We start from the raw sequence: 16,194 nt of genomic DNA on the forward strand, positions 1-16,194 counted from the left end.
ATTTTTGAAATTAGCCGGGTGTGATGGCATGCGCCTGTAGTCCCAGCTGCTCGGGAGCTTAACTCAGTGCAGTTTAATGGGTGAGCACCTCCCACTCTTAGTGCTGGTTGAGAGGGACAGGAGCGGTGGTGGCTCTGCTCCACGTAGTCTTTCAGGGACCCAGGCGAATTCCATCCAGTGACTCCACTATCTCCAGGAACTAGGAGTTCTCTACTGGATCTCTGGGCCCACAATCCAGGGAAGAAAGCAGTCATTAGGCAGGGTGCCAGAGGCTTCAGGATCTGAATGAAAGTAGTGCATACCCACTTCCATCTGTTTGGTTAGAACTCAGTCACCAGGCCCCACCTAATTACAAGGGATGCTGGGAAATGCATTCCAGCTGTGTGTTCAGGGAAAAGAAATGGATTTGATGAATGTTTAGCCGGTCTCTGCCACAGACTGACCGCATTTTCTTGTATTATTATGGAGGACAAATGTTTACTATACATAAACTGCCCAGAGGTGCTGATAATCTGAGAACCTGTCTCCAACAAGTCCCCTGGGAAGGGCAGTATTTAGAGACAGTCATGCTGGTTTGGAACAATTTATCTGCCTACTTGTTTAAATATATTTAAAAAATTAGCCTGCAATCTGAATCTAATTCCCACATGTTGTGTGCCATTTAGGCATTTTGGCGTTGTAAAATGACAGATCTATCTCAGAGTGAGTAAGTTTAGGAATACATACTTAAGAAATATTGCATGCAATGACATTTTCCTTCCCAAAGTGATCTACGTGAACTCAAATTTATTTTGCTATTTTATAAAATAAGAAGTTTTACACAATATTGAGTAGAACTCTTTATCCGTGATGGCAGATAGAACATCTGTTGAAATACTACCACTGTTATTTATTTCGAATTGCACATTTTACAATTAACTATATCAGAATCATTTTCAATTTTTAACACCTTTAATAGATCTAAGTACACCTTTTTATTGAAAGTTATTCATTTTAAATCATGATTATATGAATATTTTAGGATTATAATCACCCTAAAATGAAGGACAAAATTTATCATACCAAAATAGAAATTTAATTTAAAGTACAAAGAACTTGATTACAAGGTTTAGTAGACTAGAAATAAGACATAAAAGAAGATATTAAAAAACACTTTTTAAAACACCCTCAGCAGTATAGTTTTACAGTAGATTTGGAAAAAATACAACAGCATTTATTAATGTTTGTGAAGATCATATTATAGACTAATCAAAGATCAAACTTTTGTAAGGTTCAAAAAACACACATAAGCAAATTTTGGTCATTTCCTGGAAAATACTAACTTTAAATATCTTCATTCAGGCTGGGCATGGTGGCTTATGCCTGTAGTCCCAGCACTTTGGGAGACAAAGGCAGACAGATTGCTTGAGGCCAGGAGTTTCAGACCAGCCTGGGCAGCACAGTGAGACACTGTCTCTACAAAAAATAGAAAAATTAGCCAGACATGGTGACACCTGCCTGTAGCCTCAGCTACTTGGGAGGCTGAGGTGGGAGGATGGCTTGAGCCTGGGAGATTGAGGCTGCAAAGAGCAGAGATCATGCCACTGCACTGCAGCCTGAGCAACAGAGTGAGACCCTGTCTCAAAAAGTAAATAATAGGGCTGGACGCGGTGGCTCACGCCTGTAATCCTGGCACTTTGGGAGGCTGGGGCAGGTGGATCACAACGTTAGGAGATCCAGACCACCCTGGCTAACATAGCGAAACCCCGCCTCTACTAAAAATACAAAAAATTAGCTGGGCATTGCGGTGGGCATCTGTAGTCCCAGGTGCTCGGGAGGCTAAGGCAGGAGAATCGCTTGAACCCAGGAGGTGGAGTTTGCAGTGAGTCGAGATTACACCATTGCACTCCAGCCTGGCGACAGAAGGAAACTCCATCTCAAAAATAAATAAATAAATAAATAAATAATAAAACACAACTTTTCATTCAGTATCATACAGTTAGTGAAGTTTGTTTGAGATGGAAGCTGCTCTTGGCCATATTGTGATCCAGGGGCCTTAGTCAAAAGTCAGACTTGTCCACAGACATGTGTGATTAAAAATACTCCTCTCACTTTTCTTGGTAATCCATGACATTTCCCACTACCTGTCACTTTGTCCTTGACGATATATGAGGCAGAAAACAAGTTGCGTGGACAAGGTTGGTTTTCCAGTCAGCTGTTCCTTATTTTTCTCTGGTGCTTCTTTGTTATATTAGAGTTCAAATTTACTATTCATGAAACACATTTTAATCAGTGACCATATCAGACAAATGGAAGCTAAGCGCTGGTTAGTATGTTGAAAATAAACATGAGGGCTCTCATTAATGTCGCTGTCTGAATAATTATTTGAGCATCCAGTCCTGAGCAGCCGTGAAAGCAGACCGGCTTCTCACTGGAACGACAGGCTGACAGCCCCGTCTTGGAGAATGGTCATTAGTGTGCCCCGCCATCAATGTCATGTTACTGTGTCAAATTAGTTCGTGTCCCCTTAGGAGAGAAGCCGGACCTACAAATTATCCTCCCACATCCCTTGGAAACTGTGTTTGCCAAACCTGCGATCGAGTGTGAGCAAATTATTAACACGGCTCATAAATTAACTAGTTTACAGGCTTATAACATTTTACAAGTAGATAATAAAGGGGAGAAAAGTTTTCCAATTGCATTGCCCTGACGTGAGGCTATGATCTGCCGACTGTTCCTTGAGGAGTCCACAGCTCATAGTTTTTTGTTAAGAGACCAAACACATGGGGTGTCAGAACAAATGTTTGGAAATGTAGAATCTAAAAGGCAGCCAGTGTAAATCCATTGAAAACAATATAATTAACTTCATTATCTCATTGCTCTGATAAGTCAATGACAATGGTCGTCTTTCTTTTAGTGGCAGTTGCTCATTAATGAGTTCACCAATTAAGTTTGAACGATTACAGCCTTTACCAACTGAAATTATCTTAAAAACATTTTTGATGCGTTCTTATCATACTCTTAAGCTTCCTTGCTCAAGAGGGAAAATGCCCACACAGCACATTAAACTCATATAAGAATGAAGATTCAGAAGTCTTGATATATTTGGCAAAGAGTTTATGCACAGTAGACACCAGATACCTAGAAAACATAGTGTGGACAAATCTGGCCTGAGTTTATCTCTTATCTAGAAGAGACACCCACCGGGAACACTATCTCTTAATTCTCTTCTGAGTTCTGGTAGGCAGACAACCCACATAGTTTCCGGAGACAGGTGACTATTCAAATCATAAAACTTCATGCATCTCCTTTTTAGTTTCAACTTCTCCATCTGAGTAGGTTAAAAACATGTAAATTCACAAAGTATTGCCTGAATTTACTATTGAAAGAGAACACTGCACACAGACATACATGTACGTGCCCCAAAAGCTCAGGCTTTCTACCCATTCTATAGTTCCATTTTTTTTTCTGTATTAGTGAGAGTCCTTTATTTAATCTTGAGGACCATATAGATGGCATTATTATCTCAAGGATCTATGCAGAAAAGACCTGGCATGTGAAACCTTGCTACTGACAGCTATTCGCAAAAACTTTCTGAAAGTGCTTGAGGATGAGTTGACTTATCTGTCAGCAACTTCAACTTACTTGGAATTGGATTTGGTAAATATTCTACTAATAACCTAACCAAGCAATGAAAGCTTTGCAGTCTCAGCACATGAACAGAGTGACTGTTTCCATGAGAAGGTGTATCACAGTCTCCTTCTGCATTTGAAATGCAACTGAAAAAAAAAGAGTTGCTAACTGTGGCAAGTAAGATTTTCTGTTTGGCTGGCAGGAGAGAGCTTGTATGTTTTGCTGGTAGGGCGCCTGTGTCCATGCATGTACTTACTTCCTCCTGTCTCTTCTACTGAGTGCATTGAGACAGGCTAAAAGATCAAAACTCATGGCAAAATTATCATTTGGACCTATGGATCTTCTTTTTCTTATTTCTCAGGATGTATTAACACTGTAATTATGATAATTTATCTTGAGAAATAAGAAATTATAAGCCGAGCACGGTGGCTCATGCCTGTAATCCCAGCACTTTGGGAGGCTGACCGCGGGTGGATCATTTGAGGTCAGGAGTTTGAGACCAGCCTGGCCAACATGGTGAAACCTTGTCTCTACTAAAAATACAAAAATTAGCCAGACATGGTGGCGGACACCTGTAATCCCAGCTACATGGGAGGCTGCGGCAGGATAATCGCTTGAAACTGGGAGGCGGAGGTTGCAGTGAGCCGAGATTGTGCCACTGCACTCCTCTAGCCTTGGCGATAGAGCAAGACTCTCTCTGGAAAAAAAGAAAGAAAACTATTGCTGGGAGTGGCACACACCTGTAATTGCAGCACTTTGTAGGCTGAGGCAGGAGTATCACTTGAGCTCAGGAGTTTGAGACCAGCTGGCCTACTAAAATTTAGCTTGTCTACTAAAATTCCAAAATTATTTGGGCGTGGTGGCGCACACCTATAGTTCAAGGTACTTGGGAGAGCTTGAGTCTGGGAAGTTGAGGCTGCAGTGAGCCCTGCATGTGCCACTGCACTCCAGCTTGGGTGGCAGAGCGAGACCCTGTCTCAGAAAAAAGAAAAGAAATAGAAATTATGGTATGGAAGATAAAGGAACTTAACTTCCTAAGTGGATGTCAGTGCCTTCAGGAGTGACAGTTTTACTCACCTACATAACATTTTGCATCCTTCTCCTGTAATTCAGGTTGTGAGCTAGGTCAAATGCTGATTCTAGAAGGCAAAGGATAAAATAGATGCTTAGATACATGATTATATACTGAAGGTAAATGTGGTGTGTAAATGAGGGATACCAAAGGCTCGCATGTCTGTGTTGCTTTTGAAGCATCACCATTTGCCCCTTCACTTAACCTCTTCTTTTCTTTTTGCTTTCAGCTTCCCTCTGTGTGTTGCAGTCCTGTGGCATTATGCATGCCCCCTCCCAGTGACCCCAGGCTTTTTATGGCTGTGAGACACGTTAAAATTTCAGGGTAAGTGACAGACACCACTGATGCTGTATACCACCTAAAAATTGCCATCTACCTTGGCGGGGGACCCAGTGGTCGATATAGTAATCCTGCAGAAGATAATGGCCTTTCTAATTATCAGGCCCTGATTCTGAAGCTAGCAGGCATTTGAATGCTGCTACCCCCCATGATAGCTTTATGGTTTTCAAGAATAGGGTTCATAACATGGATCATATTTGTGGGAAGGTGACCTAATGCAGGGGTTGGTAAAATTTGTAAGGGACCAGATAGGAAATATTGTCATCCTCATGAGCCATACAGTCTCTTTTGCAACTAGTCAACTCTGCCTTTAGAGCACAAAAGCAGCCATAGATAATATACAAGCAAATGGGTGTCACTGTGCTCCAGTGAGACTTTATTTACAAAAACAGACAGTAAGCCATATTTGGCCTGAAGACTATAGTAGGCTGTCCCTTGATCGGATACATCAAAAGCGGACATTTGACCTGTAAACCTGACACCTCGCTGGGTACCACTCCGTCTGACCTTGAGCAAACCATTTATCTGCGAGAAACAGGAATAAAAAATATATACCTGCCCTTACTACCTTGAAAGATGGTGTTGTAAGGATGAAACAAGATATAATGCATGTGAAAGCACTTTGAAAATTTCGAAACTCCTTACGAATGTGATGATCGGCTCTACAGTCATTCCGGTTTACCTTGTGGAGTATGACTTCTTCACCTTTTTAATCACATTGGGCTTTCATGAGCGAAATGAGTGTGGGGGAAAGCTCTCTTATTTTCTGAGTAATGTGGTTTGTCTGTACGTTCCTTCTGTTTTACAGTTGATGGACAAGCTGTTGAAATGTCTTTTTTTTTAGTATCAAATATGGACGAAGGGATATGCGGGTAGATTATGGTAGGCTAAAGATCAAATGCCAATGAAGAACGATTACATTTCCTTTAATCATCAGAATCTGAGACTGCTGTAAGATCTCACCTTTAATATAGGCCTTAATAAATAATAATGCTTTGGATGCCTACAAGTATGTTTGAATTTCACAAGTCTTGCATGTCAAAACAGAGAGACAGGCTCAGCAAATATGCTTCCCTGGGCTAGCAATACTAATTAAGAAGGCAAGTCATACTTAAACAAACAGCTTTGGGAATAGAGGGTTAATCAGAATCCCAATTCATGAATTTTCTAGTTTTTTTTTTTCCCTCAGACAAAATTGTAGTGTCATCTTTAGATATGTTTTCATATCATTATATTAGTTAAGAATTGTTTTCTAGTAAGAGAGATATAAGTATAAAAAATTATTTAAGTATTCTGTCGTAAAAACATCTGGGAAGAGCAGTTTGTGTCTTCTGTCTTTCTACTCTGCTTATTCAAGTGCGTTCCTTCATCTTCAAGGTCACATGGTGGCTGCTGGCTCTCAGGCCATTGCCTCTACATCCGAGACAAAAAGTAGTTTTCCCGGCTGAGGCAGGCCTTTTTAAAGCACTTTCCCTGCAGCCTTATCCAATGATGCCTGCTTACATCCTGTTAGCCACCCCTAACTATAAGGGTATCTGGGAAATGCATCCTTAGACTTGAACAATTTGATGTCCCAGGTAAATTCTGGGTTCTAGTACTAAGAAAAGGTGAATGCTTACTGAGCAACCATTATGGTTACTTATACAAAATCATGCTGTCAATTTTGCTTACATGTTTAATTTTTATTTATTTTCAATGAATGCCTTCTGTTGACTGTGCCTTGTTAGAATTTTAGCCTGTTTAATTTTCAGCAGAGATACAGCTCAGTAAATATTTTAAGACCATAATATTCTTATTGAAAGTGCCATGGCAAATCTGAGAAATACATTTCTTTATTAAGAGAGCTATAAAGCAAAATTTAAACTCTCGAATATGCTAGTCTAGTGGGTTTTCCTTCCTGTGGATGTAAGATTTCATTAAGGCTTGAGTACTAGCATGAGGTCTTAGCGGCACACACTCACACCCAATTCTGTTCCCCCTATATGGGCAGGGGACGTTGCTGACAGCTTTGCACTGTCCCTCTGTTCTTATGTAGACTCAAGGACAGGACAGAACTCTCCACCCTACCTTTCTGATTTGTTGCTCCCTGTATCTCTGCTGAAAGCTTACCATGGGAGTGGGGTGCACGGGACAAGTGAGCCACTCCTGTCCAAATTTTCTGTCCCAAATTGGCCTGTACATGATTCTTGTAAAACTTTTTATCCCATAAAATGAATAGAATGAGACTTCCCTGTGCTTTGTATTAATAATATATTCTCTGCCTATTCTGGCCTGTGACGAGTAGTCATAAAACTTACGGTAATGGATGCATTCGCAGAAACTCCTTGGGTGCCTGCTGTGGATACAGGATAGCAGCATGGTTAAGAGTGTCTGCTTTGAAGTTAGATCAGCTTAGACTCAGATTCCACCTTTTCCACTTCCTGGCTGAACAACCCTAGGCAAGTTACTTAACCTTTCTGTGCCACGGCCTCCTTATCTGGAAAAGGGGATAAAAATAGAAGCCAGCTCACTATGAGGAGTTAAAGAGGTGATGCTTGTAAAGAGCTTAGCACGGATCCTGGTACATCATAAATGCCAGCATTGTACTAGGCACCCCAGGTGATACAGTGGAAATCTCTGTCTCTGACAAGCTTGTACCATCCTGTTGCTGGTTCACTGGTCGTTGTTTTACTGATAGATGACGCATGTTTCGCAGTCCATTGCTCCTCACCTGGTATTCCCTTGTAAATGCAAGTACAGCCTTAGGAGCTTGTCCTGCTGCACATCTGCAAGGACACTTGCAGCTACGTATACAGCTGCTGTAGCCCTGTTAGCAGAGCTTAGGTCTCTGGATCCTGTTTTGAGGATTTCCCCTGAGATGCATGCAGTTCTTTTTTTAATTCCTTTTTTTTTTTTTTTTTTTTTACTTAGTCAGACAATGGGCCTGCCTCGCAAGCAGAATTCACTAACTGCTTTCAAGTTGGTATTGCTGATGATAATCTGAAACTGTAGGGTTTCGCTCGTGCAGGCTGATGTTACATGATGTCGATCTTCTGCCACCTCATTCCCCATCCCTGCCTCTGTGCTGACTTGGCAGAGCAGGTCCTAGTCCCTCACAGATCCTCTTGGGAATGGCCCTCAAAGGACTGTGTCATCTGCACACAGAAGCTGCCACAGGTCCGTGGCAAAGAATGTCAGCAGCACTCATCGATGACCCAGTTGGTGACTTGTACCCAGATTGAAAAATAGTGCCAACCACGTGACCCTGGCTGTCTCTTGAATTTTTGAGCCGTGTTAGGTGAGATGGGTAAGAGTCATACCACCTATAATAACAAACCTGCAGTGATAATTCATTAACATTGACACCGTATCACAGAACTGATGGTTTTGGGGCGACAGACCCCGGCCTATAGTAGTACTTATCAGGGGTCTGCCTGACATAGGCTTTGCTTCCATCATGTTCACTGTGTGGAGATAGTGGCTTGAAGATCTTGTGTGTTCAAAAGACTCTTGGGAACTTTGAGCTTTTGCCGTGTGGTTTCCAATATTTTATTTAAACCCCATTACTCTTCTCAGATGTCATAAAAACTCCCTTGCCTCTGAACTACGGGATACCTTCTGTGCCTCCCAGGACTCACTCCTTCTCATCCCTTAGTGTTCAGTTCAAAAATCAACCCCTTGAACATGCCTTTGCTGACCACCCACATGAAAGGGGACATCCCCTTTATATTTTTCTTGACCCAAACCTCTTGTTTGTTCCATATGTTACAGCCCTGTCCCTTCATGAATTCACCTGTTTATCAGGTAATAAGCAAGAAGTAGGTCTTATTCAGTGTGGCTTCTCCATGGCTAGCAGTGCCTAACATATGGTAGGTATGCATGCAGTCAGTATTTGTTGAATCAGTCAGAGTCTGGGGATTTCCCTGTGAATTTCTGTATTTTTATGGCACCTAAGAGGACTGTATCTGGTTGAGGGAGAAAGAGAAGGAACAAAGCTACACACATCACCTTTATTGTAGGAATAGAATACTGCCCTTGGGTTTTCTCTGGAAAGTTCCCACTATGTACTGCATACTCTGCGTGTCCCATCCAGAAGGGGTTATACATTATCTTCCCCATGAAGACAGAAGCATTTGCCATTTGAGCCTGAAGGATATTGTGGGTGGTACAAATTGATTAAGGACATTGGGATCCAAGCTCAAACCCCAACACTCTCATTCAGTGGCTCTTTTTTTGGACAATTTATTTTCTCTCTCTAAGACTCAGTTTACTTCCCTGGGGCAGGGGTAATAGCATTACGTAGCCACTGAGCTATTGCGAGGATTAAATTAGATGATACGTATAAAGCACTTTGCACAATGTCTGGAACAGAATAACAGTGCTGTTGATTTAAGGGTATCAGCAAAGGCTTTGGGGACCTCCACTGATAAAACTCATCTTGTGCTTTCTTGTGATGTTCATTTTAGAGGTGGCAAAGATGGCAAAGAACCTTGATTCCCGATTATATTTGCTCATGTTTCATGTGCTGAATTAACTTCAAAAAGTACAAAATAAGCAAGCAGTGAGATACTCTGTTTTATATTTGTTGTTGACGCTTTGACTGTTGGATGCTCATGACCTGTCTCAGGTAACACATGCTAGAAACCTCAAGCGCTGCAATGGCTCAGTGTCTGGAGCCTGACCCACATCCAGAAAACCATGGAAATTGAGAGTTTGGGGTGCTGCAGTGTCTGTACGCCTTCTTGCTGGGGTTATGTTTTGCCTTTAAGTTAATCAGAGCTGGTTTGATCTCCTGCCTTGCAATAGAGGGCATCTTAAATTTCCTGTAAATTCTCTTCTCTCTCTCTTTTTTTTTTTCTGGAGATGGAGTCTCGCTCTGTCACTCTGGCTGGAGCACAGTGGCGCGATCTCAGCTCACCATAACCTCTGCTCCTGGGTTCAAGTGATTCTCCTGCCTCAGCCTCCCTAGTATTTTTTTTTTTTTTTGTATTTTTAATAGAGACGGGGTTTCACTTTGCTGGCCAGGCTGGTTTTGAACTCCTGACCTTGTGATCCGCCCATCTCGGCCTCCCAAAGTGCTGGGATTACAGGTGTGAGCCACTGCGCCCAGCCTAATTCTCTTCTCTTTTTTTAAAAAAATATATACTTGATGTATCTGTCCTGAAAATTCACATAACTTTTCTTTTGATAGAAAACCAAAGTCTATATAGTCTGAAAGGATTTAGATATAAATGTCTTTCATTGTTAACACCGATTTCTTCCACCTGCTTGAAGAAGATGATGTATTATTTTTGCTATATTGTTCCACCATGTCAGTGGTTGACATTTGTTGTTCATTGTGAATTTTTTATGTAAAAGCTGAAGCAGAGAGAGGGACCTGTCTCACTCTGTATCACATGACTTTCTGGTGGAAAAGAATGAAATCTATGAAATCATATACTCTTATTTACCCGACTTATGGAGTAACTAGGGTTATCTAGGAAATTAAAATAGCCATTTCTTTTATTAATTCATAACTTGTACTCTTGCAACCTAACAATAAAAGGACATGATTAAAATATAGTTTAAGGCATCAAACGTGGTTACTAATATCCTTTTAGGAAAGGAAAAGATGAAATCCAGTAAGTTTCAGTCAAAGTAAGTGAATAAATCAGAAAAAAAAAAAAAAACATTGGTTAGACTCATGATAACCCTCAGAGTGGCTAACACCCAGATTTTTTGCATCTCTAAAAATATATAACACCCCTGTCTCCAAATATCACTTCAGAAACTAAAATAATAATTCATGAAAGGGGAAACAGATCCGTGTAATATGAGACTTGATCAGGCAGTTTACGCGGGATGCTTGAGGGCCTAGATCAGCCCTTGTGCTGCCCTCTTCTCAATACCCTGGTGCCTGAGGAGCAGCGGGGAAGATTAGGAGCTTTCTGAGGGTTTTTACTTTAATGTTTTGATATTTTGCTGCATCGTCTGAGTCCAGTTTGGTTCAGCAGTCTCTCAGTGCCAGGTGACTCTGGTTAAGATGCTCTAGGGCTGAATTTCTCAATGCCAGCTTTCCCAGGGGATCAGTAAAGGTTTTGCCCTGGGTATTCCAACCAGGAGAGCCTGTGTCCTGTCTTTGTCCACATCTGTCCTCAGTCATTAATGGTGACACAAAATAGTCTCCCACTCCTGACTCACTGCCTAAACATGGCAGTTTCTTTGGGATTCTACTCCTAGAATAATTGGTGCTTAGACCTTCTTAGGTTTATCTATCTGTATGCACCTAGAAGAACTTGCATTTCATGCTATCACCAATATTCTGCAGCTGAAAAAGCAGGGAGAGGTGGAAGTAGAATTTTCTAAACTCGTGAAAAATCTAATCCTGAAAAATCTCAATGAACAGCAGTTTTTAAAGAGAAACATTCTAGCTTTTGAAAGGTCTACCATAATAGCTACCTTTACTGTCTGTGGGCCAGACATGATTCTAAGCCTTTGATATGTATTAACTCACAGTAACTCTGAAGTAATCATCATTCTAAAAATTCATTTTACAGGTGAGGAAGCTGAAGAATAGTGAGTTAAGTGACTCACCCAGAACCCTCTGCTTATATGGAGCAAAGCTAGGATTTGGACCTAGAAATTCCTTCCCCTCGTACCCTGTTGTGTTTTTTTTTTTTTTGAGATGGAGTCTCGCTCTGTTGCCCAGGCTGAAGTTGGAGTGCAGCGGTGCAATCTCGGCTCACTGCAACCTCCACCTCCGTGGTTCCAGTGATTCTCCTGCCTCAGCCTCCCAAGTAGCTGGGACTACAGATGCATGGCACCATGCCTGGCTAATTTTTGTATTTTTGGTAGAGACAGGATTTTGCCATGTTGGCCAGGCTGGTCTCGAATTCCTGACCTCAGGTGATCCACCCACTTCGGCCTCCCAAAGTGCTGAGATTACAGGCATGAGTGACCACACCCGGCCATACCCTGGTTCTTAATCACTATGCCATGTGGTCTTCCTCATGCACAGATATTCTTGGGGTATTGACTTGCAGGCATTATTTTGTTTTCACATAAATTGTTCACTCTAGGACTGCATGTGGAGCTGTTATACCTCAATGCTATCTAATAGGCCCTGCTTGATCTTACTAGACTTCTTCAAATGCTTTCTTTTTGCTAACACAAGAGCTATGGGAAATAAAAGTGTGTCCCAATTTGATTAGGAACAAGGACAACCACTTAATTGCCATTCTTCTATCTCCAGTTGGATGTGCCTGTTAAGACATTTTCTCTAGATCTTTGAGTCATTTTTCTCTGGGACATTTTTCTAATTAACCTCATCTCTGTAGCCCTCATTTTACTTCATATTAGCCTCTGACCACCTAATAATTGATTTGTTCTGCTCAGTCACCTGTGTGAAAAGCAAGAGGGTCTCCCTCCCAAAGCTTCGGTCCTGTACCTGGGCATTTTCCCAGCAAGCAGGTTCAGAATGTTCTTTTAGTTCTTGGAAACATTCACCTGGAAGGCTTTTTATTTACCAGGGTGAATCTGGGGTACTGAAAGGTAACATTGGCTAACAGAGTAGAAGACCTTTGGTTACTTAGTCAGTAGAATTATAGGTTTATAAGCTGTATGCCAAGGACTTTGACCTTCAAATATTAGTAAAATATTAGGCTTGAAGAAATGTATAAATGCCAGTTTCAAGAGACCACAAATAAGCAATTTTGACTTAAAAGGTTTGAAGTGTTCATATTGCCTTGTTAACACAAAGAGTAGACAGCCCACTTCTAAAGTGTCGGTGCCTTAAAATACTGAGCTCACCATATTTTAGGTCTTTTTGGTTCTGAGTGACCAGCTTAGTCATAAAGGGGAATTAATTGGCTCATAATGTTGAAAAGTCGGATTGTGGAACTAGCTCCAGGGAAATCTGGAGCAGGAGGTTCCGATCATGCTATTAAGTCTTGGTGGCAGTCTTCTGGCTATGCTGTGCTCCCTGTTGGATTCATTCACGGAGGCAATTCCCTGGTTGTGGCAGGATAACCTTTCATGAGTCTGTTTTTGTAGCAACACCAGCAGAAAAGATCTTTTCTTAAGAGTTCTAGCAGCTGTCACGGAATCTGGATCTTCCTGCTTCTGTGATTGGTCTGGTTGGTGTGTGTCACATGCCTTTCGCTGAAACACTTACTGGAGCTGGAGCAGGAGTGAGTTGGGGGAGGTGGGAGGTCCTGCTTGGCCTAGGATGGGTCATGTGTCCATCTCTAAAGGCATGGATGGCCTTTGACCTACACAAAACAATGGGAAGTAGGTGAAAAGAGTGCTGGTTTCAGAAGAAGGGGACAGAACTCTGGGAAAGTGAACTATGTTTATGTACCATGTCGGGTACTATACTTGATACACAGCAAATACATAGTATTACAGGGTGGAAGGAACCTTTAAATATCATATGGTTCAGCTAACCCACAACTGAATGTCACCTATGGGAGTTTTCCCAGAAAGTTGTCTGTCTAATGCTTGACATCTTCAATGACATTTACTACCTTGAGAGTGGGCTGTGCCTCAGAAATGCTGCCATGCCTCTGTCCTCGAGGAGTCTAGAGTTCATTCATTGCCTGCCTTCCTTCTATTCATTCTTCTCTCCAACCATCCACCTACCATCTGCCACAGTTTGTGGTCCTAAGGCAAGATGCTTGATTTTAACATACTTACATGTGCAAGGTAGACAGAAAAGTCAGTTATAATATGGTGATAGAGAAGCTACAAGAATACTGGTGTATTGTGCGTTTTGATTGGGGAGGGGATTGGAGAAGGGAGATTGGAGGGCCTCATAGCAGGAATGATGCCTCAGAGGATCAGTAGGAATTGCCAAGTAGCCAAGGGAAAGATGGTCTTTTTGGTGGACTTAGTAGGATTAAACCCTATGTTAACATTCAGACTTGCTTTTGAATGACACAGGAAAATTGGTTTATAAAGTAGCTTAGCCCAGTCAAAATGCATATGTCTCTTAGGTCACATAAAGAATTTAAATGGTGGGAATAATATCCTGATGATGAAACATTTTTGTACAGGTGAGCCATCTGACATCTTCCAAGTCACCCCTATCTCCTATTTCTTAATAAATGCATAATAAGTGAATGGATGAAACCTTCTTGGGAAAAACTTCAGTGAGTTAAATTACAGAATTTTAACAATTACTTTTGTAATAATTTTGAAAGGATCAGATATTATTTGTTTATTCATACATTCCTGGGGGCAAATGAATATTTTGAATCTCAGTTTTCTTATCTAGTACCTGAGGATAAAAATAGTACCTCCCGAAGGGTTAGGGATATAGAGAATAAACATCTGGAGCATGTGAAACACCAAATATGGTTCTATCACCTAGTAAGCCCTCTGTCGATATTACTTGTTATCAAAGGGTATCTATGATTTTATACCTCATTGGTTGTCAAAAGCTTAAAATGTAGTTATGTCCATTTAGCTAGTTGATATAAATGTTTTTCCCTGTGCCCTGGATGGAATATATTTTTTTATTTTTGCATGTTACTTACACCTTAAAAATTAAAGATATTAAAGATGGTGAGATTTAGCAAAAAACTTTAATTTCACGTGCTTTTAATGCTTCCCTGAATTAATAATTTTCATGTCCATCATATTTTCTCCTTGGCCCACAATTCATCCCATATTTGGATCTTGGCAAATGATGACTTGGTTAATTAGGCAGTCTGTTAACTCCGATTACTAAGTTATAACAGATCAGTGTAGAAGCATCACTGTGCAATTTGGATTAAAAGGCTCTTCATTTTATCAAAACAAATTTACATTTATGGGTAACTATGTTGAAGTGCGTTATGTTAAAATGATGCATTTCATAAGGAAAATTTAAAAAGGATAAAAATTATTTCTTCCTACTAAGTTTTTTTTTATTGTGACATTCATCACATTATCTTTCACTAGGAATATACATAAAATCTTGGAATTTTCTTTTAAGGCTTGGAAATTATAGCTGATTTAATACCTTGATTATACAAATATGATGGATGCATTGCATTTTTATTTAAGCATAATTTAGTATAGTGGCACATGGTTATATTCCAATTCTGACCACAGTGGCCTCTGATGTTGGAGTTACTTATAGAAGTGAAGCTTGACTGTGTTGGGGCAGAATTAGTGGGCTACATTAGGCTGGCTTTGTTTTATAGCTGAAGGCATTGATGGTTATTAAATAGACTGCGGCCTCTGTAGTCTGGTCTCTTGTCTAATGGTTCATCATCACTTAAGGGAAGTTGGGGTATCAAAAACTTGCTTGCTTCTTCCATGTTCATCTCTGCCTACCTTCTTTCCTTTCCTAGCACACATAACAGTTAGCATTGTGGAAGGTGAACAAACAAACAGAGTAATTTGTCAGACTTAGTGAACCCTAAAACCTGTGTTAATTACCCCTCAAGATTCTGTCTAGTATCAATAACATTCAAATGATAGCAGCTCCCCCTTTACTCCCTCCTCTGCTCAACACACACACCTGCATGTGTGACTTATACACATATGCATGTGCACACACACACACACACACACTGAATACAGCAGCTGGCACCTGGGAGGTATTTAATAGGTATTTGTTGAAGACTAGTGGGTGGAAAAGATGAGACACCAGTAGCCTCCCACTCCAAGCTTCTAAGCTGCTCTTAGCCTGGTCCAACATCTGGGACCCTGTTTGATATTACAACTGTTGGAATAAATGGAGTTGATGAATTTAGTATTTATTCTTTCAATAAGCTTACTGAAGTCTGGCCTTTATGAATTGCTGTGTTCTAGTTCTACGGGAAATAGACAAATCAAAGAGAGAAAATACAGTAGTTTCCTCTTATCCATGGTTTCACTTTCTGTGATTTCAGTTACCAGCAGTCAACGATGGTCGGAAAATAAGTGAGTACAGTACAAGAAAATAGTTAGAGAGAGAGAGACCACATTCACATAACTTCTATTACAGTATTGTTAAAATTGTCCTGTGTAATTTGTTATCATTAATCTCTTACTGTGCCTAATTTATAAATTAAACTTTTTCATAAGTGTACATGTATAGGAATAAACATCATATGTATAGGGTTCAGTACTAATTGTGGTTTTGGGCATCCACTGGAGTTCTTGGACTGTATCCCTGTGTATAAGGGGGGACAACTCTGTTCTTTTTGTTTTTTTGTGAGACAGAGTTTTGCTCTTGTTGCTGG

General features: G+C 40.7%; 1 protein-coding gene across 24 annotated transcripts in view; it reads left to right on the forward strand.

Annotated features, from left to right (window-relative positions):
• The window catches only part of FOXP1 (forkhead box P1), a 628,059-nt gene that overhangs the window by 219,346 nt on the left and 392,519 nt on the right, over window positions 1-16,194 (forward strand). For all 24 annotated transcript variants that reach the window (XM_063721982.1, XM_063721987.1, XM_054550593.2 and 21 more), the window contains one exon: window positions 4,914-5,008. The gene's annotated coding sequence lies outside the window, so the exon portion shown is untranslated. The remainder of the gene's footprint in view (window positions 1-4,913; window positions 5,009-16,194) is intronic.

This window comes from Pongo abelii, chromosome 2 (assembly GCF_028885655.2).
Source record: "Pongo abelii isolate AG06213 chromosome 2, NHGRI_mPonAbe1-v2.0_pri, whole genome shotgun sequence".
Taxonomy (NCBI): domain Eukaryota; kingdom Metazoa; phylum Chordata; class Mammalia; order Primates; family Hominidae; genus Pongo; species Pongo abelii.